This window comes from Nelumbo nucifera, chromosome 8, assembly GCF_055504915.1.
Source record: "Nelumbo nucifera cultivar China Antique chromosome 8, China Antique-T2T, whole genome shotgun sequence".
NCBI lineage: Eukaryota > Viridiplantae > Streptophyta > Magnoliopsida > Proteales > Nelumbonaceae > Nelumbo > Nelumbo nucifera.
In genome coordinates, this window is record NC_142656.1 from 3,221,374 (window position 1) to 3,248,109 (window position 26,736).

General features: G+C 40.0%; 2 pseudogenes across 2 annotated transcripts; one reads left to right on the plus strand and one right to left on the minus strand.

Moving 5' to 3' along the window:
• The first annotated feature begins 8,419 nt into the window (after positions 1–8,419).
• On the plus strand, positions 8,420–9,943 carry LOC148789562 (uncharacterized; annotated as a pseudogene). Its single transcript, XR_016079433.1, has 2 exons — positions 8,420–8,787; positions 8,902–9,943. The product of XR_016079433.1 is annotated as an uncharacterized LOC148789562 (transcript).
• A 5,192-nt stretch (positions 9,944–15,135) lies between these two features.
• LOC148789563 (transcription factor MYB1-like) lies at positions 15,136–16,835 on the minus strand (annotated as a pseudogene). The gene is made up of 3 exons (XR_016079895.1): positions 16,669–16,835; positions 16,428–16,557; positions 15,136–16,146 (listed from the first exon to the last, which is right to left on the minus strand). The product of XR_016079895.1 is annotated as a transcription factor MYB1-like (transcript).
• Positions 16,836–26,736: the final 9,901 nt, after the last annotated feature.

The following is a 26,736-nucleotide window of genomic DNA, read 5'->3' on the forward strand; positions in this document are numbered from 1 at the left end:
CCACGATTTCCTGGTGGTCATGACCCCCTCCCCATACAAAGCCATAATAGGGCAGCCAATTACGCATGTCCTACGTGCAGTGGTCTCCACCTACTATTTGGCAATGAAGTTCCCTACAGACTTCGATGTGGGAGTAGCGCGGGGCGACCAGCTTGAGTCTTGCAAGTGTTATGTTGCCGCCCTGAAGGGAAAAACCAAGGCGGCCGACGACCTCGAACTGGAGTGGCCTACGGAGCAGGGTGAGGAACGAGCTTCGCCCACAGAGGAAATGGTCGCAATCCCAACTTCGGCTACGGACCTGGCTCGAATGCTCCAGATCGGTGCTTCTGTCAAGGAACCTCTACGAACCGAATTATCAGACCCATTAGATAGAAGAAACACAACTTAGCCCCGGAGCGCTGGAGGGTGGTCGACGAGGAGGTCGAAAAGCTCCTCGTAGCAGACTTCATAAGGGAAGTTCATTACCCGAGCTGGGTAACCAACCCAGTGCTGGTGAAAAAGGCAAACGGCAAGTGGCGCATGTGCGTCGACTACACCGACCTGAACCGAGCTTGCCCAAAAGACTGCTTCCCCCTCCCCTGAATTGACCGCCTAGTGGACGCGACCTCGGGACATGAGTTGCTAAGCTTCTTGGACGCCTACTCGGGCTACAACCAAATCGGGATGGACTAGTCCGATGAGGAAAAAACCAACTTCATAACCGAGTTCGGCCTGTACTGCTACAAGGTCATGCCCTTCGGACTGAAGAATGCTGGGGTGACCTTCCAAAGACTTGTGAATAAGCTGTTTCGGCCCTTAATTGGCACGAAAATAGAATGTTATGTAGATGACATGGTCGTCAAGACACAATTTTCACAGGAATTAATACAAGACTTAGATTCAGTCTTCCAAATTCTGCGTCAATTTAGCATGAAACTGAACCCAAACAAGTGTCTTCGGTGTCACCTCGGGTAAGTTCCTAGGGTACATTGTCAACCGGTGCGGTATTGAGGCCAACCCGGACAAGATAAAGGCCATCTTAGATATGAGACCACCTCGAAAAGTAAAAGAGGTTTAGAGGCTAAACGGCCGCATAGCCGCTCTGAGCCGCTTCATGTCCAAATCGGCAGACCGCTGTCTGTCTTTCTTTAAAGCAATCAAAGGCAAAGGGTTCGAATGGACCCGAGACTGCCAGCTCGCATTTTACGAGCTAAAAAACTACCTCGTTAGTGTGCCGATCTTAGCCAGGCCCGAGGAGGGCGAGGTCTTAGAACTGTACCTCCCGGAAAGCGACGATGTGGTCAGTTCGGTACTAATAAAAGAAGTAGATTGGGTCCAACGACCCATCTATTATGTTAGTAAAATTCTGCAGGGAGTAGAGACGAGATAACCGTAGATAGAAAAGCTAGCATACGCACTGATAATTGCAGCTCAGAAACTCCGCCCATATTTCCAGGCTCACACTCTCATCGTCTTCACTAACAAACCTCTGAGGCAAGTCTTACTCATGCCCGAGGTTTCCGGTCGGCTGACGAAGTGGGTCATCGAGCTCAGCGAGTACGACCTCCAGTATAAGCCAAGAACTGCTATTAAGGCCCAAGCCTTAGCAGATTTTATCGTCGAGTGCATGTTCAGCCTCGAAGTCCCTAGGCCGGTTGAGCCTGAGATTCCTAGTTCGGGTGAGACTGAAGCTCCCAAGCGAATAGAGTCTGAACCCCGTAAAGTTGCAGCCAGTGTGGCATCTCTCCTGGTTAGGCCAAACGCGAACTGGGATGAGGAGCCCTGGATCCTTCACGTAGATGGCTCCTTGGACCAGCAGGGCAGCGGGGCTGGAATAGTGCTACGTGGCCCGGGTGGCACAAAATTGGAATACGCACTACGCTTTGAGTTTGTGGCATCCAACAACGAGGCGGAGTATGAGGCATTGATAGCCGGGTTGAACCTTGCGCAAAAGGTAAGAGCAAAACACATAGTTATCTGCAACGATTCCCAGCTTGTGGTCAACGAGGTTACGGGCGAATACGAAGCACGCGAGCTGACTATGATCGTCTACTTGGCAAAAGTAAAGGAGTCTCTGCTCAACTTGCAGTCACACTTCATCAGGAAAATCCCGAGGTCAGAGAACACTGAGGCCGACGCCCTGTCCCGGTTAGCCAACACGAGTCACAACACCATGAGAACCGTGTACATAGAGGACTTACCTCGGCCTAGCATTCTCGATGGGGCAGAGGAGGTCACTTCCGTCCTTGAAGCAGAGCCGAGGTGGATCGACCCACTCGCGAGCTTCTTGCTAGATGGAACCCTCCCTACGAACCGCAACTCCCATGGCCTCGGCATCTCTCTGAGACCTCGCTTGCCTGGCCTGTGCAGCGCGAGAAGCCGCCTCAGCAACTCGGGAAGCCGCCTCGGCAGCACAGGAAGCCTCTTCGGCAGCTCGCGCCTGCCTCGAGCTCCTTTCCACTTGGGCCGCCAAGGCATGGATAGAAGAATTCACCTACCAAAAGGAAAAAACAAATGATCAAAAGAACGACAGCAAGAAAGATAAAAGCAAAGAGCCCGACAAGAAATCACTAACTTACCTCCATGGCATGAGTGGCAGCACGACAAGCTACCTGGTTCAAAGGAAGCTCGGTCCATACCGTGACCTCCTCAGGATAAATGGCCTCCCTACTCTTCTGAAGAGCGTGGTTCGGTGACAACACACTCCTGAGCTCGCCTTGGGCTCCCGAGCCTGAGGGCCCAGCTCGCGTATAAGCAGACTCAGAGTAAGCGGGAGCCCCCGTGTAAGTAGCCTCGGCATAAGGGGCCCCTGCCGCTTCATGTACTGGAGGGGCCATCTCGAGCTCCTTGTGCGGATTTACTTACGGGTAGTCTGGTACCTCGGGCTCCGCATCTCAGGGCAGCTCGACACGAGTTCGTTTGGCGACTTGCTTCCTCCTCTTCATGATGTGAAATAGGTTCCCACCACGAGTCTTCTCTGAGTCCACCACACCTGCAAAAAGAGCTCAGCATCAGGAAAACGAAAGAACAGAGCAAAACAAAAGACAAACCTCTGAGTAAGGAACCTACCCGAACTCAGACCGGCCTCAATGAGCTTGGCCTCCGTCAGATAATGGTGGCATTTTAGCCCAAGCCGTGCCCATTGCCGGATGCCCTTCGCCATCTCCCTATCAAGCGTAACACCGGCGTCAGGGGTAGCAATCCCCCACCCGGTTTGGAACGGCCACCCCAATGAACTTCGCACCCCAAAGTAGTCCCGTTTCCACGCTGGGACCTTGTTGGGAAGATCGTGTAAAAGCTTAAAACCCGGGCGAGGAGACAGGTAATACGCCCGCCTACGCCCAGGAAGGGGAGACGCTTGCTTCTTAAGCATTAGAATGGAAGAGATCTCAAGGTCTCAAGGCAAGACCTGTTCGCAAAATAGGGAGATTGTCCCCACCAAGTTACGAATAGAGTTCGGGTGAAGCAAGCCAACAGTAACGCCGAAATGGTTCATAATCTCAACAATGAGGGGATGGAAAGGCAGGCGCAACCCAACGACGAGCTGCTCCTGGAATATCACGATCTCATCAGGACCGTGTTCCCAAGGGAAACTGCCCGAGGGTATAAAATAGGTGTACTCCCTAGGCAAGTTGAACTGGGTAATAAGGGAGTGAAGCCCCTCAGGCATCATGGTCGAGGGCCCAAACTTATCTAACGTCCGACCTCGATGAGAGGAGGACGCCAAACTACTCGAGGCGACTCGGCCTACGGGTTCGAACTCTTCCTCGAGTTCTACTTCGGGTTCACTAGGACTGTCGGGGGATGCAACTCGGTTCATAGAACTTGCATATGACCCCCTTGAAGAACTGTCTGAGCTATCCGAGCTAGACATTGGGAGGAGAAGAAGGATTCTAGGAAAGTACTCACCCGGAAAAGGCAAACGGACTACGGGAACATGAACGCAAGCTGAAACTTGGACGCGAGCTCAGGAAGCAAAACGCAGAAAAATGACAAAGCGACTGGGGTCCCCCACTATTTATACCCACAGTAACCGAAAATCAACGGTTCTGATCAAAGCAAATCCAACGGCCCGCAGTCACGCTGACCGCACGTCTCTTGAGATCGAGACGTGACTAGCCGCACATCTTTTAAAACTGAAAGAGCGCCAGCGCACGTCTCCTCGCATTAAAGGCAGCAACGGCGCGGTTTTTTCAAATTTGACAAAACATCCGCTGTCATGTCTCCTAGCGGCACGCTTTTTAAATTTTGAAATAAAAGCGCGATGTCACGTCTGTCAGCATTTATAGACGGATTGGCACGTTTCCCGTCTTTTTGGCGCTCGAGAAACCCGAAAAAATCCAGACGAACATGCACTTCGCGCTATCAGTCAAAACCAGTTCGAAGTACGGGACAAATCCACCCAACCACCTCGCGAACTCCCCGCGCCAGGGCAAGTCCCTTTGCGCGAGGTGTGGGGGGCAATTGATGAAGGAAGATTTGGCCCGACCTCGTAACCACTCAACACGTGGCAAAGACAACAGCTTGGCACAACAACACGCCCAAGGCGCGAGCTCCGAAAAGAGGAACCAGCGGTCCGAACTCCCTACAAGGAGCCCGAACTCCCCGTGAGGAGCCCGAGCTCTCCCTTAGGCCCCAAGCCTTACGAACACAAAGGGCAACAACCCGAACTGGCCTGCCCCATGGCAGTTCGGGCCACACCTCTATCCGAACTCAATACTTCACCTCGCACACCACTCCAGCACTTCGCCTCCAAGACGCCGAACCAAACAACCGCACCGTACCTAACACCGAAGGAGTCCGTATCCAGGGGCGGCGCACCTGACTGACTTGGGATCTGACGTTTGACAGCCGCATTTCAACGACCACCTGCCACCGCCATCTCCAGTTACAGAGATGGCTCCGACAAAGAGAAATGGCGGTTCTACCCCAGCAGAGGTGATGACACCCGAACTGGCAGAAGCGTAGGGGTAATCATACCCGACCTGACAGAAGCTTAGGAGTGAGTGCGCGAAGTGGTTATAAAATGCCCCCTTCCCCCCAAGAAGAGGTATGTGAACTTTGCGCCATCTGATTTTATCTTGCCTTTGAGAGAATACTAACTTGAGCTTCGGAGCATTCTCACTGGGTTCTTCCCCGGAGATTACTCGTTTTCTCCCCCATTTCAGGCACCCTGTGCTCCATCCCGAGGCAAGATCATTAACAGATAGGATCGGTCGGATTGCGCACCATCATTGAATGGTTTAGCTTTCGTTTGGAATCCAACCAAATATGTCTTTCACAAATTTTGAGCATTTATTCAAATAGGCAATTTAATTCTCCTTAAGTTAAATGAATAGAGTCCCATCATCTAAAGGAACAGTTCATTTTTTTTTTTTCTGTAAATATCAACCTTTTCATTAAAGATGACACAATGTATTTACAAGAAGTCCCTGCTCAGGGATGTCAAAACATAGATCCATCTTATAATTACAACTTGAAAGCAAAAAAGATAAATAAGCTTCTATTTGTTGAATGTCGGTTACAGAAGGGTGACTTGATGCTGTTGAACATCAGCTAAGGGTTTTTCACTGGCTAGGCCATGAAGAAGAAGAAGCCAGAGAACGTGGGGCAGAGCTCTGGCCACCGATGAAGGATGGCTGATGTGATGTGCTTGCCGGTGTGTGGGGTAGGGATTGGGTGGAGGAAAAAAGAGAAAATGAGAGGATTCGAACCGAGAGGAATTTTAATGAGTTTTTTGTCGTTTTGTATCCGATTCAACCACACAAAACGTGATTGTCTCTCATAGGGGGTTCACGCGTCCAGGTGCACAGAACGCGGACAATGGACATGAAAGAGGGAGGTCCTCCACTTAGCACAAACCCCTGTCATCAGTGATCATCATTTTGGACTGCACCGAATCTATCAGGCTTTTCAATTAAATAACTGAATTGACCCGTCCTAGTCATGAGTCATGACTCACTGATGGAACTCGCTCTCACCCATGGGCCATAACCCATGATCCAGTCGTGGGATCCAGGTTACCTCTCTATCTCCTTTGTGTCGTTTGTCAATCAACCTGGATTGTCCTCCTAATCTCTATCCATTATTATGATCCACATGGACTCGGATCCGATCCAAACCCATTAGGCATGCAGTTCCTACAATTCAAGTTAATTGTTGAATATGAATAATGATGAAAGAAGATTTGGCCCGACCTCGCAATCATTCCACGTGGCAAAAAACAAGTAGCTCGGCACTTAAAGCAGCACACCCATTGTGCAAACACCAAAGGGAAGAGACCAGTAGTCCGAACTCCCCTCGAGGAGACCGAACTCCCCTCAAGGCGACCAACTCCCTAAGAGAAGCCCGAACTCCCTACAAGGGGCCCGAACTCCCTAAAAGGAGCCCGACCTCCCTACTAAGAGCTCGAACTCCCTAAAAGGAGCCCGACCTCCCTACTAAGAGCTCGAACTCCCTACTAAGAGCCCGAACTCTCCATTTGGCCCCGAGCCACACAAAGCAGTGACCCGAACTGGCCCGTCTCATGGCAGTTCGGGACACCCCCCTATCCGAACTCAAGACTTCGCCTCGCACACCGCTCCAAGCACTTTGCCTCCAGAGCATTGAACTGGACAAACCACACCGTACCTGACACCGAAGGACTCCGTATCCAAGGGCGGTGCACCTGACTGACTTGGGATCTGACGCTTGACGGTTGCACTTCAATGGCCACCTGCCACCGCCACCTCCAGTTACAGAGACGGCTCCGACAAAAAGAGCAGTGACGGTTCTGCCCCAGCAGAGGCAATGACGCCCGAACTGGCAGAAGCACGGAAGTAATCATTCCCGACCTGATAGAAGTCTAGGAGTGAGTGCGCGAGGTGATTATAAAAGGCTCTCCACCCCCCCAAAGAGGATGTATGCAAACTTTGCGCTATCTAATTTTATCTTGCCTTTGCAGGATTCTAACTTGAGCTTCGAAGCCTTTACACTGGGTTCCCCCCGGAGATTCCTCATCTCCTCCATTTCAGGTTCCCTGCTACTCAGTTCAGAGACAAGGTCGTTGACAACTAAGACCGGTCAGATTACACATCATCAAATAATATGCAGCCTTTCTTTGTGACCGTTCATTATTCTGATTCCACAATTCAAATTAATTGTGGAATGGCATTCCAAAACCGGTGGGGAGATAGAGTTGTGTTTACTGGATTGCTAATGCCCATAAATGTTGATAACAGAAAAAGGCCCACTCCGTATTTTGGAGTCCAAATTTGATTTGAACACTAATAGCCCTTGAAAATTGGAATGCTCCAATAAGTGTGTTGGCTTCTCTAGTTGAACCCAAACCGCAACCTTATCCTCTCACCCCCATAGGCTATGGGCCTTGGACCATCGACCATGGCTTGGATTCTTCTTAAAAGGAAAATAACAGAATTAATCGACTCTCTCTCTCTCCTTGGATGGAGACATTCATCACTTTTTCACCCACAAATTAAAATACCCTTTGCCACCTTTACCCAAACATGTGTCTTATCATCTTAGTCATAAGAAACAATAAATCGAACATGTATATTTATTACATAACATATGCACATGGTCCGTTTTATCATTTACTCTGCCAAAAGTCTAAATCAGGGAGGTTATATTATATTAATTAGCTACGATACATAGCAAACGACAAATATAATTAAATAAATAGTATATATACATAAAAGGGGACAGAATCCCATGCTAGCAAAGTCTAATCAGGAACTAATATTTAAATAATGAGATGCATGCTCCACATGATAATAAGATAATAACTTGAGTTAGCACCCCAAAAGCAAAAGAGACAAATCCACAATAGAATAAGTGTGTTTATGTTTCGACGTGGCATGCTAATGCTCCTTCTGATGCGTGTAAATATGGGATCAGGATCCGCTGTCATACGTCATGTGATGATCATTAACACCACCTACCCATATTTAATTCATGTTAAACTAAAGAGAAATGGGAGAAGAACACAGATCGATCTATTTTCTTAAAGCTTGACTAATTGCTTCTTTCACTAGTTTTCAACTGAACAAAGTAGAAAAGGGTTTCCTGGGGTAGATGATTCAACGTTCACACTACCAACAGAATTTGAATGTTAAGTAGAGATTTTGAAAGAAAATGGTTTCTAGAAGCAAGTGAGTGCTGCCATGGTAGGTCCGACGGTCCGACCCACAAAGCAAGAAAACCAGAGCATGTGCGTTTCATGATAGCTCTGTTTATATTTTTATCGCCAAATCCAATTGGTATTCTTGCTCTATAACCTGATTCATCGCAGCTAGCGCTGCCCCCCACCAGCTCGTTCCTTTTCTTTTCTTTTTTTTTTCTTTTTCTTCTTCTTATTTTTTATTGGGTCATTTATTAAAGGGTAAAATACAAAAACCCTTCTTGAAGTTTCTTACAATCATAAAAATCTCCCCTATAATTTTACATTAACAAAACCCTCCCTTGGACTTTTAAAAAAATTGACAAAAATCTCCCTTCCATTACTGAGTTGGGTTTGAGCTTGGGAGACGCCTCCAACGCCTTCGTTTTTGCGGACAAGAGTCATAAGGTTAGCGCCAAAGGATTAGGGTTTTGCATGGGCTTAGGAATTGGGATTGTTAACAGTAGAGAGGACGAGAAACTAGAAGCTGATGAACGGGATTCTGCTTTTAAGGGATGCAGATGAAATGGAGGAGGAGAAAAAGGATTCTAACGATCCGCCTATTCAACTTGATCTTCTCCCTCCTGGTCCCGTCCCTCGTAACCCGCCTTCTTCTTCGTAGCTATGCTTTCCACGGCCAACTGAAAATGGTAATACCTGATGCGGCCAAGCATCCACCGATATCTTCACTTTCGTTTTGTTATATTTGTTCTGTTAGGCGTCTTCAAGTATTATTTGTCTTGATGGGTTTTGGGCCGTCGCAGGTAATTCTGAGGCAGGTTCATCGGGTCACCTAGGGGCAACGGTGAGAGGGTTCGACGCCAATCGGTTGCCCACGACAAAGGATGCTGACGATGGGGCCGCAGTTTCTTCTCCCAACAGTACTGTTTCATCATTTCATATGGATTTTTCCATTTATAGAGGCGGTAGTGGAGGCAACAAGAAAGACACAGAAGCTTTGGGAAATGAAAGTTGAGGCGGAGAGAGCGTTCTCAAGAGCCAATGACGAGGAGGAGAACGGTCTGACTAGGAAGAAGCTGAGACTCCAAAGAGCAATCAGCCTTTCTCGAAGAAAGCTTGAAGGAACATAATACTCTTAACACGATATGTAGAAATCAAGAGAGAGAGAGAGAGAGGGCTGGATCCCAAAGTTATTTTCTAAAGGAGGGAGGTGGAGGAGCTCGGGGTCAGTTTCCAAATGGACATTGGATTCAACGGAATTTCCTTCTTAAGGATCCCATACAGATGTTGTGGTCATTCTATTATTCTCATCTTGAGGAAACAGGGGCAAGACCACTCCGGTTGGTACAAGCAATTCCAGGGGATTCAAAGCAACTGGATTATGTCACAAAGCTCACGTTTGTTGAGTTTGGATCGCCCCTCCCGTTCGGCCTCGAAGCTGGATCAAAACCCGAGCTCCTCCTTGCGATGAGTTGTCTGTGCAAAGGCAATCCAGAAGCTTTTCTTGTCTGCAACGGTTATAAAGACATGGAATACATCTCGCTTTCTTTGATAGCAAGGAAGCTCAATCTAAACACAGTTATCGTCATCGAGCAACAAGAACTTGATTTGGTGATTGACATCAGCCGCAAACTTGGCGTGCGTCCGATGATCGGTGTACGTGCATCGTGAGGAAGAAGATGAACAGTGTTCATAAAAGGATAAAATAGGTATTTTGAAAAAAAATTATCTCTTTAACGTTTTCCGTCATTGATGGAACTGAGGTATTTGTTGAATGTTTCAAAAATAGAGGGAAGGTTTTTGCTAAAATGAAAACATAGGGGAGGTTTTTATGATTGTCAGAAACTTTAGGGGAGATTTTTATATTTTACCCTTTATTAAAACACCACCTATAGTTTTATGCATTTACTAAAACCTACCTTATAGTTTTTGTTTTGCTAAAACATCCCCTATGATTTACAACCAATTTACTTAATTCACCTTCCATTAGATAAAAGTGGAAAATGGTAGTTTTAACCCTAACATCCATTCAAATAAATCTAATCAAAAGAAACTAAAAACAAAAATACCATTTTTGCCCGCCCCTAGTAAAATATGGACAACCACATTATTTTTCTCTATTTAGTCAACTTTGTTTTCTATACAAAAAAAAAGTGTTAGGGGTACTTTTGGAATAAACAACCATGGATAAATACCCTGACCATTTGCCACTCAGTTTAGGGGTACTTTTGGTCTTTGTTTAGGTGATCATGTTACTATTTTCAGATGACAAAACAAATATATTTCTCAATGAAAGGTGGATTACGTAAATAGGTTGCAAACTATAAGGGATGTTTTAGTAAAATTCAAACTATAGGGTAGGTTCAAGTAAATCTATGAAACTATAGGGGGTGTTCTAGTAAATGACCATTTTCTATTTCTTTTATATCATTCGGGTTTCAAATCGTTTTTATTCACCCGAACCCAGGAGCTTGGACAGATTTATTAGGGGTGAGCAAAAAAAAAATGAAAAACCGAATCGACCAAGAAAATCGACTAAAAACCGAACTGAAAAATCAATTAATCGAACTGGTCAGTTTGGTTTTGGTTCGGTGTTTTTAAAAAACCGAAGGTACCGGTTTGGTTTCGGTTAACCAATTTAAAAAACCGACAGTTAACCGAACCAACTGGTATACATATTTTTCTATATATTTATGCATATTATATATATCTCTTATATATTTTATATATTATAAATTAATAAATACGCATTATATATATTCATAATATATTATATATTTATATTTTTTTATTATATATTTTTATAATAAATATTATAAAATCAAAAAAACTGAAAAACCAACGAACTAAACCATCGGTTAACCGATTGGTTTTGGTTCAGTTCTGATTACCAGTTTTCCAAAAACTGATACTACCGGTTTGGTTCACAAAAAAGACCCACGGTTCGGTTACCCGAACCGTAAACACCCCTAAGATTTATTGATAAAAAAATCAGGATAAGAATGGCAATTTTCCTCGTTTCCCTAATCCGTGTGGGTATCCACCCCGAATGGGGCATGGATGGGAAGAGCTCCAAAACTGGGGTTTTTTTATAAAGGTATTTCGAAATAAAAATCCATGAAGCTAAGCCCTTTTCACATCATTTTAAGAGGAACAGTGACCATTACTAAACAGAAATAGAAGCAAGTCTTGATGGGAGGTAAATCAACTAAAACAAGTGCAAATTATATGGGTGTTTTTGTAATAAATAAACTAGAAGATAGTCTTTTTTTTATAAATATGTGATTCTATAAGTCGTATCTTAGTAAATGGAGCCCGATTCTCCAATATCTCCCGTAGATATATATTAAATTCACATGAAGATATTTTTAATATGCGGATAGAGGTGTAAATCAGGTTGTGCCGCCCATGGCCTGATACGATGGTTAGTGGTTCGTGTCAGGCCTAGCACGATCATGTGGGCCGTTTTGGGCCTGGGGTTTTAGGTCCATGGGCCAACACGGCATGGCACAACCTAGTGGGTTGTGCTGCCCGCGGCTTACGGGCTAACACGGCCCAGCCCACAGCATGGCCCGACACGACCCATATATATTATTTATATTTATATAATATTATATAAATTATAATTATATAATAATATATTAATGAAATAAATATATTTTTTAATTTTATTATACTAATTTATTTAATTATTGTATATATAAGCAATTGTATTTACAAAATTCATATAAAATTAAAATTTTAAGTTTTTTGTTAATTTTTTAAATAAAAAATTTTGGCCGGTTGCATGGCCTGACTTAGCCCAAGGTTCGGCCCACGGGCCTGAACCATGGGCTGTATCGGGCCGGCTTCCAAATTTTTCACCAAGAAGGGTAACATGACCCGTAACGACCCACGGGCCAGCCGACACGGATTACACTTTACATGAACCGCCTACAGGCCATGCCGGCACAGCCCACTTTACACCTCTATGTGCTGATAGATTCTTTTACTTTGACGGTGTGGGCAAGATTTGGGGGATTATCTCAATATGCAACTAGATCGGTGTTGTCAAATTTTGTGGCAGCAAATTCGGGTGTGTTCCCACCCACTGTTCATTTGTCTTGAGTTTGCAAATCCGGGTGTGTTCCTAACATGCATGAGATATATAATGTTAATAAGGTGTTAATTGGAACGTATTTTGTAGACAGGGTTTACAAGAGTCCAAGAGTTATGGCGTATAAGGTTGGACTGGTGTTGTTGATACGTAGACAGTAAGGTAGTAAGATTCCTTCCAACACTTGGCAAAGAAGGAACAAATTATTTAATAAGTAAAAAGTGGTCAGTGCTCTTCTTCTCTAAAACTTAATAATAATAATAAGAAGAAGAAGAAGAAATAGAAGAAGAAGAACAGATGATGAATGTACTTGAAATTTGGGGCTGATAGTGATCCTGTCTTTCCATAAACAACTAATTAAACTGGTACGGTTCAGAATAAAATAAGAAATAATTAAGAAGTTCGACCATTAATTATGTTATTGCAGGAGGAGGTCGAAGGACAACATCAGTGGACATTAATGAGTTAGGTGCCATGAATCACTGAAGATACTCTGAAACCCTTTCCCTTCTAAATTTCTTATTAAGCGTGTCAGACCGGTAGAGTAGTAACCTATCTCGGCTCCATGAAAATTTATGGTTAACTGCCGACAAAACATTTAAAACTGAAATAAAGATTTTCGTATAGGTTGAATATGACTCACCAATTAAACCTGATACACTTGTTTTCCAACTTGTTTGTCTTCTGACTTCTAACATAAATAAATACATGAGGAAAGACTTCACAGTAAACCTGTTCACTGGTCGGGCTTTGTTAAATTCGAGTCCGGCTCGATGATCGGCTCTTGAGCGTGAGTTTGACTTTCATATAAAGTTCAAAGTCTGGGTTTGAATTTGATTCCGGTTAGAAATTTGAAAAAGAAGAAATTTTTTTTTTTTAATTCAATTAAAAACTGTTTTGTTTATACTAAAAGACATCAAAACCTTAAAAAATAATGAAAAGTCTCATTATTATTTGAAAAAAGAGATGAAAAATAAAAAAACAAATTATATATATGTTTTTTTATTATATAAAATATATTTTTATTAATAAAATACATTATTAAATCGGGCTCGGGCTCGGGTTATGCTTTTTTGAAAAATCCTGAGCATGACCCAAAAAAGTTGGGCCCAATATTTTAGGCCGGATACCAAGCCCACAGGCCTGAAATCTTATCCAAACCCAACTTAGATCAGGTCGGCCGGGCCGGACCCATCGGGCTACCCGGCCCATGACCAGGTATGTTCCACAGATAGGAAAACAACACCTACCTAGCATAAATTCAATTAATTAATTGCACCCAACTCCACCATTCAAAACTAAACTAAATTAGTTACAATAATTGGATAACAACAAACTATAATGCACAATTTTATTTTTGACTTTGTCATCCTTTAAATTTTGCAAAAATGAAAAAAAAAAAACATTTTAGACTCTAAAGAATTCAAATGGCTATTTTCACCTTTAAATTATGATGAAAATACCACTTTAAGGCAAAAACAAATGATGTTAGAAACACCGGTGGCTTATTCATTATAAAATAATAAAAGCATGCTTATGTGGTCCTGTTCAAAGTTTGAAAATCCACTTTAATGAAATTAATTAAGTAAATTAAATAAATTACACTAATTAAGATAACTAAGTGAATTAAGCCAATTATGCAAATTAAGCAATTAAATATGTAAATTAAAATAACTAAGGAAATTAAGTTCATTAAAAAAATTAAATGAACAAAGCTAATCAATCTAAATAAGTAAATTAAGCCAATTAAGCAAGGCTTTAAAAACCAACCCAAAACGGAACCACTTTGGCCATCGGTTTCTAAGTTAGTGGCTCAATTGTTTGGTTCAAACAGATCAACCCATGACATTTTGAAAAATAAAAATAAAAATGAGTTAATGGTTTGAATAGATCTCAAACATCTAATCGGGTGTTTTGTAGTGTGGATGAGAAATTGATGGATGTGGACTGGTCCACACCACACCCTATGGCAAGGACTATGTGGGCTGAACCAATTCACACTCACAGTGGCATTCTGTAGGCAATGTAGATTGATCCACACCACACTTTTTGATTTCATGTATCTCACATACAATTTATGAAGTTATCTATACAGTCGATCATAAATGTCTAACTTATATGATTTATATGATAAATATAAATTGAAAAAAAACGGCTTCAACCATTGAATATTAACTAAAAAAATATTAATTTCAACAAAAATTGGAATAAATTAATTAAAAAACTAAAAATTGATATTTTATTTATAAGCAATATTAAAAATAATATTTAAACAAATTATTGCAAGATAAACATAGCATCAAACTATACATGTAAACTAATAATGGTCAACTAGTTGTAAGACAAGCATAGTATCAAAATATTGGTCAATTGGTTTCCGGGAATGGTGTGTGTTTGAAAACAAAGTCCAAGTTCTCTTTTGTTTTGTTTTTTTTTTTTTCATTCAATTTTTCTGTTTGTGTGCATGTTTGGAAATTGTTAAAACCTTTAGAGTTGATATCACCATTTGAGGTTTTTGTTTTATATTAAGAACTTTCCGATTTTGAAAGATTTAGAAATTAGAATGTAACTTTTCTTTTAAAAATGCTGCCATTATTAAGTATTGTCTGATATGAAAATGGAGTAGACATTTAAAGAGAAATATGGCAACAAGTGAATGGACAATGAAGACCAATCTACCATGAGTACCCCCAAAGTGACTGTTTTTATATGTACTGATTAAACATGAAAACTGATAAATTTAAGCCAGGTTTCTAAGATTTGATAATTCATGCAATATATTCAGAAATAGTTAAGAAACTTGACTAGAAAGTAATTGGCTCGAGTGGCTTGAATTAGACTATAGACGGGTTAAATTGTTCCTGAGTTGACTCAACTTACACATTAAGTTGGGGCAAATTAAGCGGATTTGGGCCAAATTTATTAAGATTGGAGTTTGCAAGTTGGTGATGGACCCAACCCATATGTTTTCACTTTTCACTTTCCCGCTAATATCCCATCCACAAGAAATGTTTCCTGCCAACTACTCGCTATCCACACTCTACTCACCATGAATTGCAGCCATACATCACCCTCTTGAATTGTGAGAGGCGGGTAGAAAAAGTGAATAGAAAATGTAGGTTCCATATGATACAAGCTTCTTGTCTTGCCTCTATGAAAGACTGATTGAACAACAAGACCTAATTCTCATATCAGAAAGACTATCTTAAGGCTAAGTTTGGATTAATAGAAAATAAGGGAGAAGCAGAAAGTTGCATGAGGGGAAGCTCTTAATCAAATATTGTGAAGTTCCTTAATAAAACTGCCCCTCAACTTTCTGTTTTTCTCTCATTTTCCATCAAATCAAACACATCCTAAATGTGATTTCAATTTCATTAGGGTGTTTCATTTCACCAAATAAAAGGAAAGCATTTTGGGGTAGCAAATTAGAAACTGAAATAAGAGACAAAGAATCCACGCCTTATATATGGTCTAATGATCAATCCCCTCACTACAGGATTGCAGGAAATCCGGCATAGAAAGTAGTTTGCCAATGTCCAAGTCTGTCAGAAAATTCGAATAGTCACCGTCTGCTTGGATCATTGACGACAACGTCGACGGAGTAGTGTTGCAACCCGAAGAAGAAGCTACTGCAGGTTCCTCCCTTTTACTGATCATCTCATCATCACGATGACACTCACTCCCTTGTTACGGTGGAAAGAAGACTCTGGTGCATCTCACGTCTTTGGTTCGGATCACACGCGGTGGTTCTTGGCTGACTTTGGGGGACAACGTGCTTAAGGCGGAAGTCCCAGCTGCTTCCACCATCTTCTTGCCTTTGGATTTGTTAATAACTACTTGTTTTTCTGGTGTGTGATGACCTGCTTGCAACTTCTTGCTTAGGTTGGTGTTCCAGTAGTTCTTTATTTCATTGTCTGTTCGCCCTGGTAGTCTTCCTGCTATAAGCGACCATCTGCATGCATGCAGCACAACAATTCCTTTCTCAGTGTTCATCATCATCAATTCAAACCACCAAATTAGAACAATTAATAACTGGGGTTTCAATTTTCAAGAGATTGCATGGTGTCTGTGTTGAGGCGTAATTTGAATTAATTAGCTAGCTAGCTAGCTAGCTTTTACTTAATTAGAATCTATAAGTTTCCTTCAGCTTCTCTGTTTGGGACTTTCACTTCAGTCCAACTAGCTAGCATTGGTTAATGGGGTTGGGTGAATGGGGAGGAGCAAATCATGCACCTGTTGCCCAGAAGTTTATGAAGTCTGATGATAAGCTCCTCTTCTTCTGTGGAAATGTTTCCTCTCTTGATATCTGGCCTCAGATAATTCAACTATCGGAACCTGCAACTCTTCCCGCATCGATTCAATCCTACAATTATTTATATAACGCACCCGCCAATGAAACTTGAAATATTATAACCAAAAAAACAGCAGCTGAAAGGAAGTTATACATGGAGAGAACAATTGGCTTACGACTTACCTGCTTTTTTAGGAAGTTCTCTCCACTTCCCGTCTCCATGAGTGTTGATGTAGTCAATGAGTATCCGATCCTCGTAAACCGTCCATGCTCCCCTATTCAAGCCCTCTTTCACACAACATGGGCTTCTACCCATTTGGCGGGCTCCTACCCTCTCCTACTTGTTTGTGGGAGTGCAGAGAGCAAACGGCCTCACCTCCTATTTATAATTCTACTAGAAGAGATACGCGCCATCGTCGGGCTGATGTTAAAACGGAAACCCATATTCTCTATCTATAGGAGAGTGATTCCATTTAATTTCCTAATAAAAAGAAAACTAAAGTTGATTTGGGGTTTTAAAAAAAAAAAGGATTTTGAGTGAATTAAGGTAGCTTTATGCTTGCTTTTCTTTATTTTTTTTTTAAATTCAAAATAAAAGGAAAAATGGAGGAGAGAGATTACTGCGTTAGTGCGTTTATATACCACTAGAATACCCACGTGCAATTGAATTCCAGTATTTTTGTTTTTGTGGCATGTGTTCCAAATAAGACCATAGATTATTGGCTTTTGCTGGGATCATCTTGGTTGTGTATCTGTGTATACCATGTTAATTTTATACATTATTAGATATTGAGAGGTCACTATAGTATAGGTTTTGTCTTTAATTACCCTAGAACATTTTGGCTTCATCAACAGATTTGTGGGAGAGATTTTTGTTTTTACATTAAACATTTTTTGTTTTATCAATACAAATTGTTATTTTTATTTGAAACGTCGATGATGGTCCCTGTATATAAGTTTTTTAGTTGAAGTGATTCTCATATATCTTATTAACATTTTGCATCAATCGACCAAAAAGATTTCAGAACTAACTAAACCGTAATTTGGTGTTTAATAGTTACATTTTCAGGATTAGAGCTGTAAATCCGGCCGTGCTGGGCCAGCCTGTCATGGCCCACATGCGGCCCGTGCAAAGTGTGGGATGTGCCGTGTTTTTTTTTTTGGGATACTTTGAAGTAAACCCAACATGGCCCATGGCCCGTGCCATGCTGTGGGTTGGGCTGGTCCATCGGCCAAATTGGGCTGTGGACTAGGCCAAATCATGTCTTTTAAAAATTTTCAAAAAAATTATAACATTTTTAACATAAATTATAAAATAGACAAGAAAATAAAAAAGAATTTAAAATTTTATTTTATATAAATTTTGATGTATAGGATTATTTATATATACAATAATAAAATGAAATAATATAATAAAATTGAAAATTAACATATTATATAATATATATATTATAAATATATACATATTATATTATATATATAATATATGGGCTGTGCTGGGCTGTGACACGACCCACTCGATCGTACCATGTCGTACCAGCCCATGGACCTCTTCCCTTATATTTCTGAAAATATTTGATTGTTGAATGAGGTTTAACGGGAAACTTTCCCAGACAACCGTATGTATTTGGTAGTTTTCTCGGCATGACATGATGGTCATCTCACTTATTCCTTGTTTGCCTTATTCATTAAAGCTGTCAACAAAGAAAGCATATCTAGCACATGCTGTGAGGGTGGATATGAGAGGATTTTGTGAGGAGGGAATCCAAAGTCGTCAACATCCTATTGGGCTGCTACAAATCTGTCGATTATAAAATTGTATTTGGACTAGGGACCATGTGGACATTTTCCGCTTGTATATATTAGATTTTTTGAAAAAAAATATGATTTGACCCCTCTCATAAATATAGTGATTTTTTATTCAGAAAAACACGGATAGGCTTAATCCAGATTTTTGAATTCCATTACAAATCTATAAAGATTTAAAATGTCAAAAAAACCCTCGTATAATACACTACCCCTATACTTCAAGTCTAAAAATCCTAACGCTGGGCTGAACCATCTTTCTCCCTTTTTATTTTATTTATCAAAAACATTACGTATAATACACTATCCCTTATATTCTGATAAATTCTCTACTTATTATTATTTTTATTTATACAAATCAATAAAAAATTATGAGATAAATAAATCAATAAAAGTCAAATAAAAAAACTTTATATTTATCAAAAGCCCAAATAAAATAAATATGCGGCTGAAAATCAACTAAGCATCATCTATCGTTGAGGTGGGAAATGAGGGTCCCAACCAATTTTGTCCATTTGAATGTTGTCCAGGCGAAGCCATGCGTTATATTAATTAATAGGGTAAAAGACTTAAACCTCTGTTCAATTTTCGGATAAATATTGAAACCTCCTCTATCACACTTTTGACTAATGGAATCATTAAAATGTCATATTTTACCCTTGCTATTTTTTTTTTTAATTTTCAATCTAAAAGAATTCAACAATGATAGTGCTTGTTGACAAAACAGTCGTTTAAATAAAAACTCACAAGGGTTACTAACCTTTTTTTGTTACGCCTAAAGGCAATTCTATTCATAAATGCTCAGATTACAAGGTTGTAAATGTAACAGTAGGAAAGGGAACCAACAAGTGTAAAAGCAATCTAAACAAGATAGGATTAAAACAAAACATGTAACCAAGAGCATTGGGAGAAAACCAAGGTTTTTAAAATCGAATCGGTCAGGGGTTCAGTTACCAGTTCGAACGGTTTAATCGTTCGATCTGAATGCTCGACCCATTTTGACAAAAATATTAAAAAAATCTAAAAAAAATAAAAAATGGTCAAAACCGTTCAAACGGTTAATCACCCAGTTTAGTGGTTCGCTGACCAAAATTAACAGTTTTAGGAGGAAATTCGGTTTTTGAGAAAAATGGAACCGATCACCTGACCAGTTCTTAATTTTTCCGCTCCAACCGTCCGGTGGGGTACAGTTTTAAAAACTATAGAAAAAACAACTCAAAAAATCTTTACAAATGACACAAACTTGAGAAATGCTAAAAGGTCCAAGAAAGATGAATCCAGTACTATGTGGGACCTGACCAGCAACACATAGCCCCCAAAAGGGATGCTCATGAGATTTTGATCCATATGCCATAGCATACCATACAAGAGAAGACTTTTGTCATAGCAAGAACTAATGTCCGCGTCATTTCTTTCAGGCCTCTCTTTGCCAATGTACGTGTTTTGTTTAAACTTTTTCATCCAAAAAGCTTTTGCATCATTCTTGTCTCATTCAGTCAGGGCGCTTCTTTGCCATCTTAGTGCCCATCTGCCATTCTCTCAAATGGGCCTTTGATTGCTTCGATTTTGAAGCCACAAAGCTGCCATTCTCCACCATGATTAAAAAATGGGAAAATTACTGCTACATATATTTTCTTTTCTCCATACAAGGGAAAAATAAAAACAATTGATGAAATGGCTCGGTTGAGGTTGTTGGTCTTTGATCTTTCTGTGATTTATGTCTCTGTGTGTTTTATTTCTAGGATTTCGGTTCTTTTTATGAATCGTCTAAAAACCATAAAAAGGATAAAATTGGACATTTAAAAAAAAATTAACAACTTGTACTGCCATATGCAAATTAATTGGAAGGGAGGTCTTTGTCTGATGACATGATCCAGTTGGGGAGGTTTTAGTCCAATTCATAAAAAAGGGAAAATTTGAAGAGAAGTACGTTTAAATCTTTTACCCTAATTAATATTGTGCATTGCTCAAGAGTCAAGACCACACTTGTCATTTTTCACCTTCAATTTAGACACGAGGTCATAGCCTGGCGTTGGAGTAGAGAGTTGATTTGGACTGGGCTATGGAATTATGTGTGGTCAATCCAACAGAGTCCAAAGTGATGATTTAATGGTTCAGACTTCAGAACACCTATACCCTCTATGCACGTGCTTCAACTGTCAAGGAGAATTAGGTTAATATCTTCCTCCCATCAATCTATGTATGTGTTTGTTTCCATTATATATAGACCACAGCGAGAAGAGAAAGGTGATAATGTTGGTGGAAGAGAGCAATAGAGGAGGATATATTTTGACATGTGAAAGATTATAAGGTTGTTTAGGCTTTATATGAATCAGAATCTGCATCACTTTGTAATTGTTTCAATTTTTTATCAGTCATTTTATTGTGGAGGTGTTTGGCAAGTCTTTTTAGGAAGATCTTTTAAAACTTCAAGACCTCATAAGACCAATGATCTTTTATAAGTAGATTTTCAAAGACTAAAGACTGTTTGGTTACAATTATTTTCAAAAATTTTATCAAAAGTTAGAATAATGAAAGACCATTTGACAAACATACTTATACATCACAATTATGCACATGTAATAATACATTCAAACATGTACTTGCATGTTCCACTTACACATTTATCTCCGCAAAATATTAAAATGAACTCCACCATACATTTTCTTGTATAAGATTTTATGTAGTCCCCTCCTACACGTTACACACTGACACGTGTATTTATCATCAATGAGTCCCACTTACACATTTACCTATACCAAAAAAAAAAAAAAAAAATCAATGTACATTGGATTCCTGACTTGAAGAATTTAAATTGCATGGGCCCATTCAAAATTTCAGAAAATGGTCTCAAAGAATTTTTATTTTTATTTTTGATTGGTTATGTTAAAAACTAGTTTTACCAATACAGTTACAAGCATTTGATCCTATACACTCCTTAAGTAGGTAAGAAGGCTAAAAATCCATACACAATATATGCATCAAACATAAAAATATAAATTTGGGCCAGACACAACCCAGTTGTCAAACAAGCATAAATACTTGATGTGAAATTTATGCATGCATCAAAAATTGCCAACCAAACCCCAGAGGATCAAGCCAGACAGCAATATATAGCATCACCAATGTTTATAAATATCAATCAGCCTGAGGGGTCATCACCACTTTTTGGGCTGAACCCACGATTATTATGGATCATCATGTCACATTAATGCTTTCTTCTTTTTCTCATCAATCAATCACTTGAAAAACACTAAAACCTAGGGGTTCTCATTTCTCAATAATAATAAAAAAAAACTAAAAATCCAATTCGAACTGAAAATTCCAATTGTTTCATATTTTTGAAAACTCAAAAGATCGGTTCAATTTTTTATTAACCTAAAAAACTAGCAGTTAGTAGCGAGCTCAAAGTTTGGAACTAGTAAGCTAGTAAGCAAGTAATCGCACGCACTTTGTGCTCTAGGGGTAGGAGTTTTTATATAGTTGAGTTGTTGTGGGCTGCACGCACCACATCCAATATCTCCGGGAAGTCGTGGCTGGCCAGGCCGAGGTCTTTAGAGGTAGTGGCGCACGTAGATCAGGCTTTGTGCCTTATTTAGTTTTTTCCAAAACATTCGGTGCAGGAGCTAACTTCTGGAAGACCAGAGAGTGATAGGATACACACACGGAGGGGGTCAGTGAGCACATCTCGTAGGTCGTCACCTGGACCTTAATCGAATCGCAAGTCCTCAAGGGAGGTCGCTCCTCACGCCGAGTTCACTTCAACTGGTACTAACAAAGTACCATAGGTCAGCAAGTCTTCAAGGGAGGTTGCTCCTCGCACCGAGGTCACTTGGATCGCTAACGACGAAGTACCACATGTTGGCCCTGGACAATGTGTTCCTAGCAACCTTATTGAGGTGCCCGAGTTGTAAATGAGGTCACCAGATAGGACTCTAGTAGGTCGGCGGAGGTAGGTCACCAAGTAAGATTCCATCATTTCAACTAAGGCAAGTCATTGCCCATGTGGTGTCGACTTGTCGTCCAACTGTTCTGAGATACCACATGTCACGATGTCAGTGGAGGACCAAATCTACCCTCATCAATAATAAATCAAAATATGAAACAGTAATGCCTATATTGAAAAGAGAGAAATATAGATTTGAAGGCAAAACTTGAGTTCCAAGGTCAACCTTCGACACCACTAGATGGCTCCCAAACTCCAAGTATATATTGACACCCTTTCTTTAATTTTTCAAAATTAGACCAACAACATTTAAATCTAAAACGATTCCATAAAGCTGATGAGATTAACCGGTTTTCTTCTTCAGAGAAGTACGGACAGACCCAATGCAGATTTCTGATTCCCACTACACAACTATAAACATTCAAAACGTCCAAAAACCACATCCTATGCACTCATACCCGCCCATAAATTGGCATCAATTCTGAGCTAGCACCTACCCCAAATGTACTTTGAACCTACAAATCTTGTATAGATTTTCCTGCATTTCTCTTCCTTTCCCTACTCTTTCTTTCAAACCAAACATAACGTATGTAAAGGATTAATTTTAACACTCCAACTCTCAAAATAAAAAATTTGTATTAGACCCAAACCTTCTCAGGCCATTTTCCCTCAAACCCTATATTTCTTCAGCTCCCTATCTCATTTTCTTCTTTAAAACTTTAATTTGCCTCACACAAAACAAAATTCCTGACTCGGCCACTGCACCAACCTCACAGCACTTGCATCCATGTAGTGGGAACATCTCCCTATGAATAAAAACATTTGACAGATGTAGGGCTGCAGTGTGCTGTGAGGTGGCTGTGGCCTGTGGGAAGGATAACGCCAAACTCTTCCTTTCTTTGTCACCTTTTCCTGCCATGCCGCATTGATTGAATGGGGTTTTCATTACATTACCCATTTGACAGGATCTAACACCTGCCATAATTTCCAACGGTCCAAGAACTTTTAAAATGGAAATAGAGCAAAAAATTAAAAAAAAAAAGTATTGGGCACATTTTTAATATTTTATATTGACCACATTAAATAAAAATATATATGATAAATAATAATTGTTTTATTGATGTTAGAAATGAAATATAAAATTTAAAATTGGACTAAAATGAAAGTATTCTCCTATTAATTTGATGGTGAATAAATAATTCAACTTTTTATGTTAAACTATCAACCAATGATGTCAGAATTAAATAATAAAAAAATTTAAAAATTAAAAACACACAAAATAAAAACAGAAATCAATTAAAAGAATGCAAAATATAATGACAACCCATAAGTTCTCACTTTTCACTTTCCCGCTAATATCCTATCCACAAGAAACGTTTCCTGCCAACTACTCTCTATCCGCACCTCACCATGATTTGCAGCCACACATCACCATCTTGAATTGTGAGATGCGTGTGGTGTGGCTGTAATTTAGGGCGGGTAGAGTAGTGTGGGTAGAAAAGTGAATAGGCCAGAAATCTAAGTTCCATATGATACAAGCTTCTTGTCTTGTCTCTATGAAAAATTATTTCTCATTAATTTTATATTTATTCCTACATTTAAATGAATTTCTTTCTCATTAATTATGCATAATTTTAAATTTGAATTTCAATTTTAGCGCCTAATTGAAATTCTCTTCTCATTAATTTCGTTAATTAACAACCCTCTTTCTCATTAAATTCGTTTTGTTAGTATAAAACTTCAAATTAACAATAACAAGATTCAAACCCTAGCCATTAAACTTTAAGAATTAGAAGTAATCACCACTAAGCCACGCCCATTTGCTTGCTATAAGTTTATGCATTTTTTATTTTTAAGTAAAGTTTCTCTTTTTCTTAATATATGCTTATCAATAAATGTTAGAATTAATTATTAAAATTTATGTATTAATAAATATTAAGATAAATTATATTGATTATTTTAAAATTAATGTATATCAATATACATTTCAGTTTTTTTTTTGTTTTTTTACGTTTTAGTTATTCCAGCATTTGTCAATAGTTACTAAGTGTGTCTTCATATCTCGAATTTTATATAGACCATTAAATTACAGTTTTTTTACTTTTAAATAACTTATTTATCGTTATTAATATATGTTTTAGGATTTATTTGCATTTTTTAGCATATTTATGTGTATCTTGATTTTTCGTCCGTATATATACATGTCCAAAGTGTATCCAATGCATTTCTTAAAATTATCTTTCTGACACACCTTACATTTCTGATACTTTAAACCTTGCTTTTATATGATCTAATTATCTTTCCTATTCAATTCAGTCACATTGGTGCATGTGACTGAATTGAATAGGACGAAATACAGTGTCATTGTGGACAAGTGCGGTCCAGCTCAAATATAGAAAGCGTTGGAGATGAATAGTAGAGCACCGTATTAAGTATTAACTGCAGGTAGACAAAAACAAAAAAAAAAAACGCAGAGCGGCAGAGGACAGTGGCGTTTGCAAGTTAAAGATCGATGGTCCAGTGGTTTAATCGCACGAGGGAGGATTCCTATTCACAAGACAAATGAGAAAAGTCCAGGATCTGCTCCTCACACTGGCGCCTCACAGGTGTTTTACATGCACATCCTATCACTCATTAGGAATATTTCCCATTTTTATTAATTATTATTCATGGAAGATGTTTCCAATGCATGGTAGATGTACATATAAAGTGCCCATTTGTGAGGAACAGATCCCGTCACGCATGATGTATAAATATAAATATATATAATTTCTTGAAGGATCCCTTTTAATTGGATGACAAAGTCTGCTCCTCACAAATGAATACCTCACATGCACATCCACCGTGCATTGGAAACATCTCTTATGAATAATAACTAATAAGAACGGAAGATGTTCTCAATGATAAAATGAGCGTGTGAGGCGCCAAGTGTGAGGAGTAGATCCGGTCTCCGCTTTCAGTTACCGGTGCTTTCACTCTTTTGGACATGTTGAAGGCTACAGGCTTCGCAGACTCCCAGCTCCAACCACCCTTTATAAGAACAACCGTGACATGATTGCAAAAAACCAGACAACATTTAATACACACACAGTAACACACGTTTGTATCGTCCTAGAAAATTCCTAGACTAGGATTGAATTAATTCAAACAGGGGGCGACGTGGCTAATTTGGAATGGCTCCCGCATTCATGGCGACGTCTAAATATCCACCATACCTGATTTTCCATTTCTGACCTCATTAACACTGATCACCTGTTTGGTTGCTCCGACCATGGTTTTCAAAACTGGACCCGACTGGACGGTCGGACTAGAAAAATCGGGAATGGTCAGGTGATGGGTTCCATTTTTCCCTAAAACAGGGATTTCTCAAAAAACCGTTGATTTTAGTCAGTAAACCGCTGATTTAGGCGGTTAATCATTCGAACAGTTTTGACTATTTTTTATTTTTTTGGTCAAAATGGGTCAATCATTCAGTTCAAACGATTGGACCGTTTGACCTAGTAATCAGACCCCTGACTAGTTTGATCTTCAGGTCGGTTTTAAAAACCATGACTCCGACTGAGATGGGAAAATAGAAATATTTCCATTAAATATTTATTTTCATTTGTTTGTTTTATGAGATCGACTGAGAAATCACAAGACGTGACCTCCCAAAACTTAGGGGATGTTTGGAAGCGTGGTCGTTTTTCTGAAAAACGGTGCCACATAGGATCCATGTAGGTGATTCTACAAACACCCACATATACAATTGTTTGGTTTAAGCGTTTTTTGAAAAAATGCTGAAAAACGTTTGTGCATCGTAAATCGGGGCACAACCATTGCATGAAACATCAAATTTGACGTTTCATGCAATGGTGAACTGTTGCCCCCAACAGTCGATTGATGTTTATCTGTGCAAGCATGTTTAATTAATTAAACATCTTCAAGCTTGCAGCTTTATGTCAACTGCACAATCTCAAGGAGCTGTGGGTGGGTGGGAACAATCTTGGCGATGATGGACTCCCCCTGGGGTTTAGGGCATTCTCTCCCCTTCTTGGAAGCAGTATCGTTGTGGGGAAATAATCGTAATATCTCTTCTTTGCTGTTAAGAGGTAAAACAAATTTAATTACAGTCAGGAGATTGCCTTTAATTATATACTATTAATTGCTCTGTTGAGCTTTGACTGCTGGCTCTTGTATACTATTAATTAATTAATTAATTTGTGGTGTTAATGTGTTTATAGTATTAATTTGGCCCGACCTCGCGATCACCCGACACGTGGTAAAGACAAGCAGCTCGGGACAGTAGAGCACCCAAAACGAATATCGGAAGTAAGTCCAAGCTCACTACCGAACCCGAACTCCAGACCGCTATACTTAGTCCGAGCTCCTTGTTGAGAACGAGCTCCTTGTTAGAAGATTCTAACAAAGGGGGTCCACTAGCAACTATGTCAAAAACTTCATATGAAATGTATCTTTCATTATTTAAATGTCTATAATATATAAATAATTATTATTAA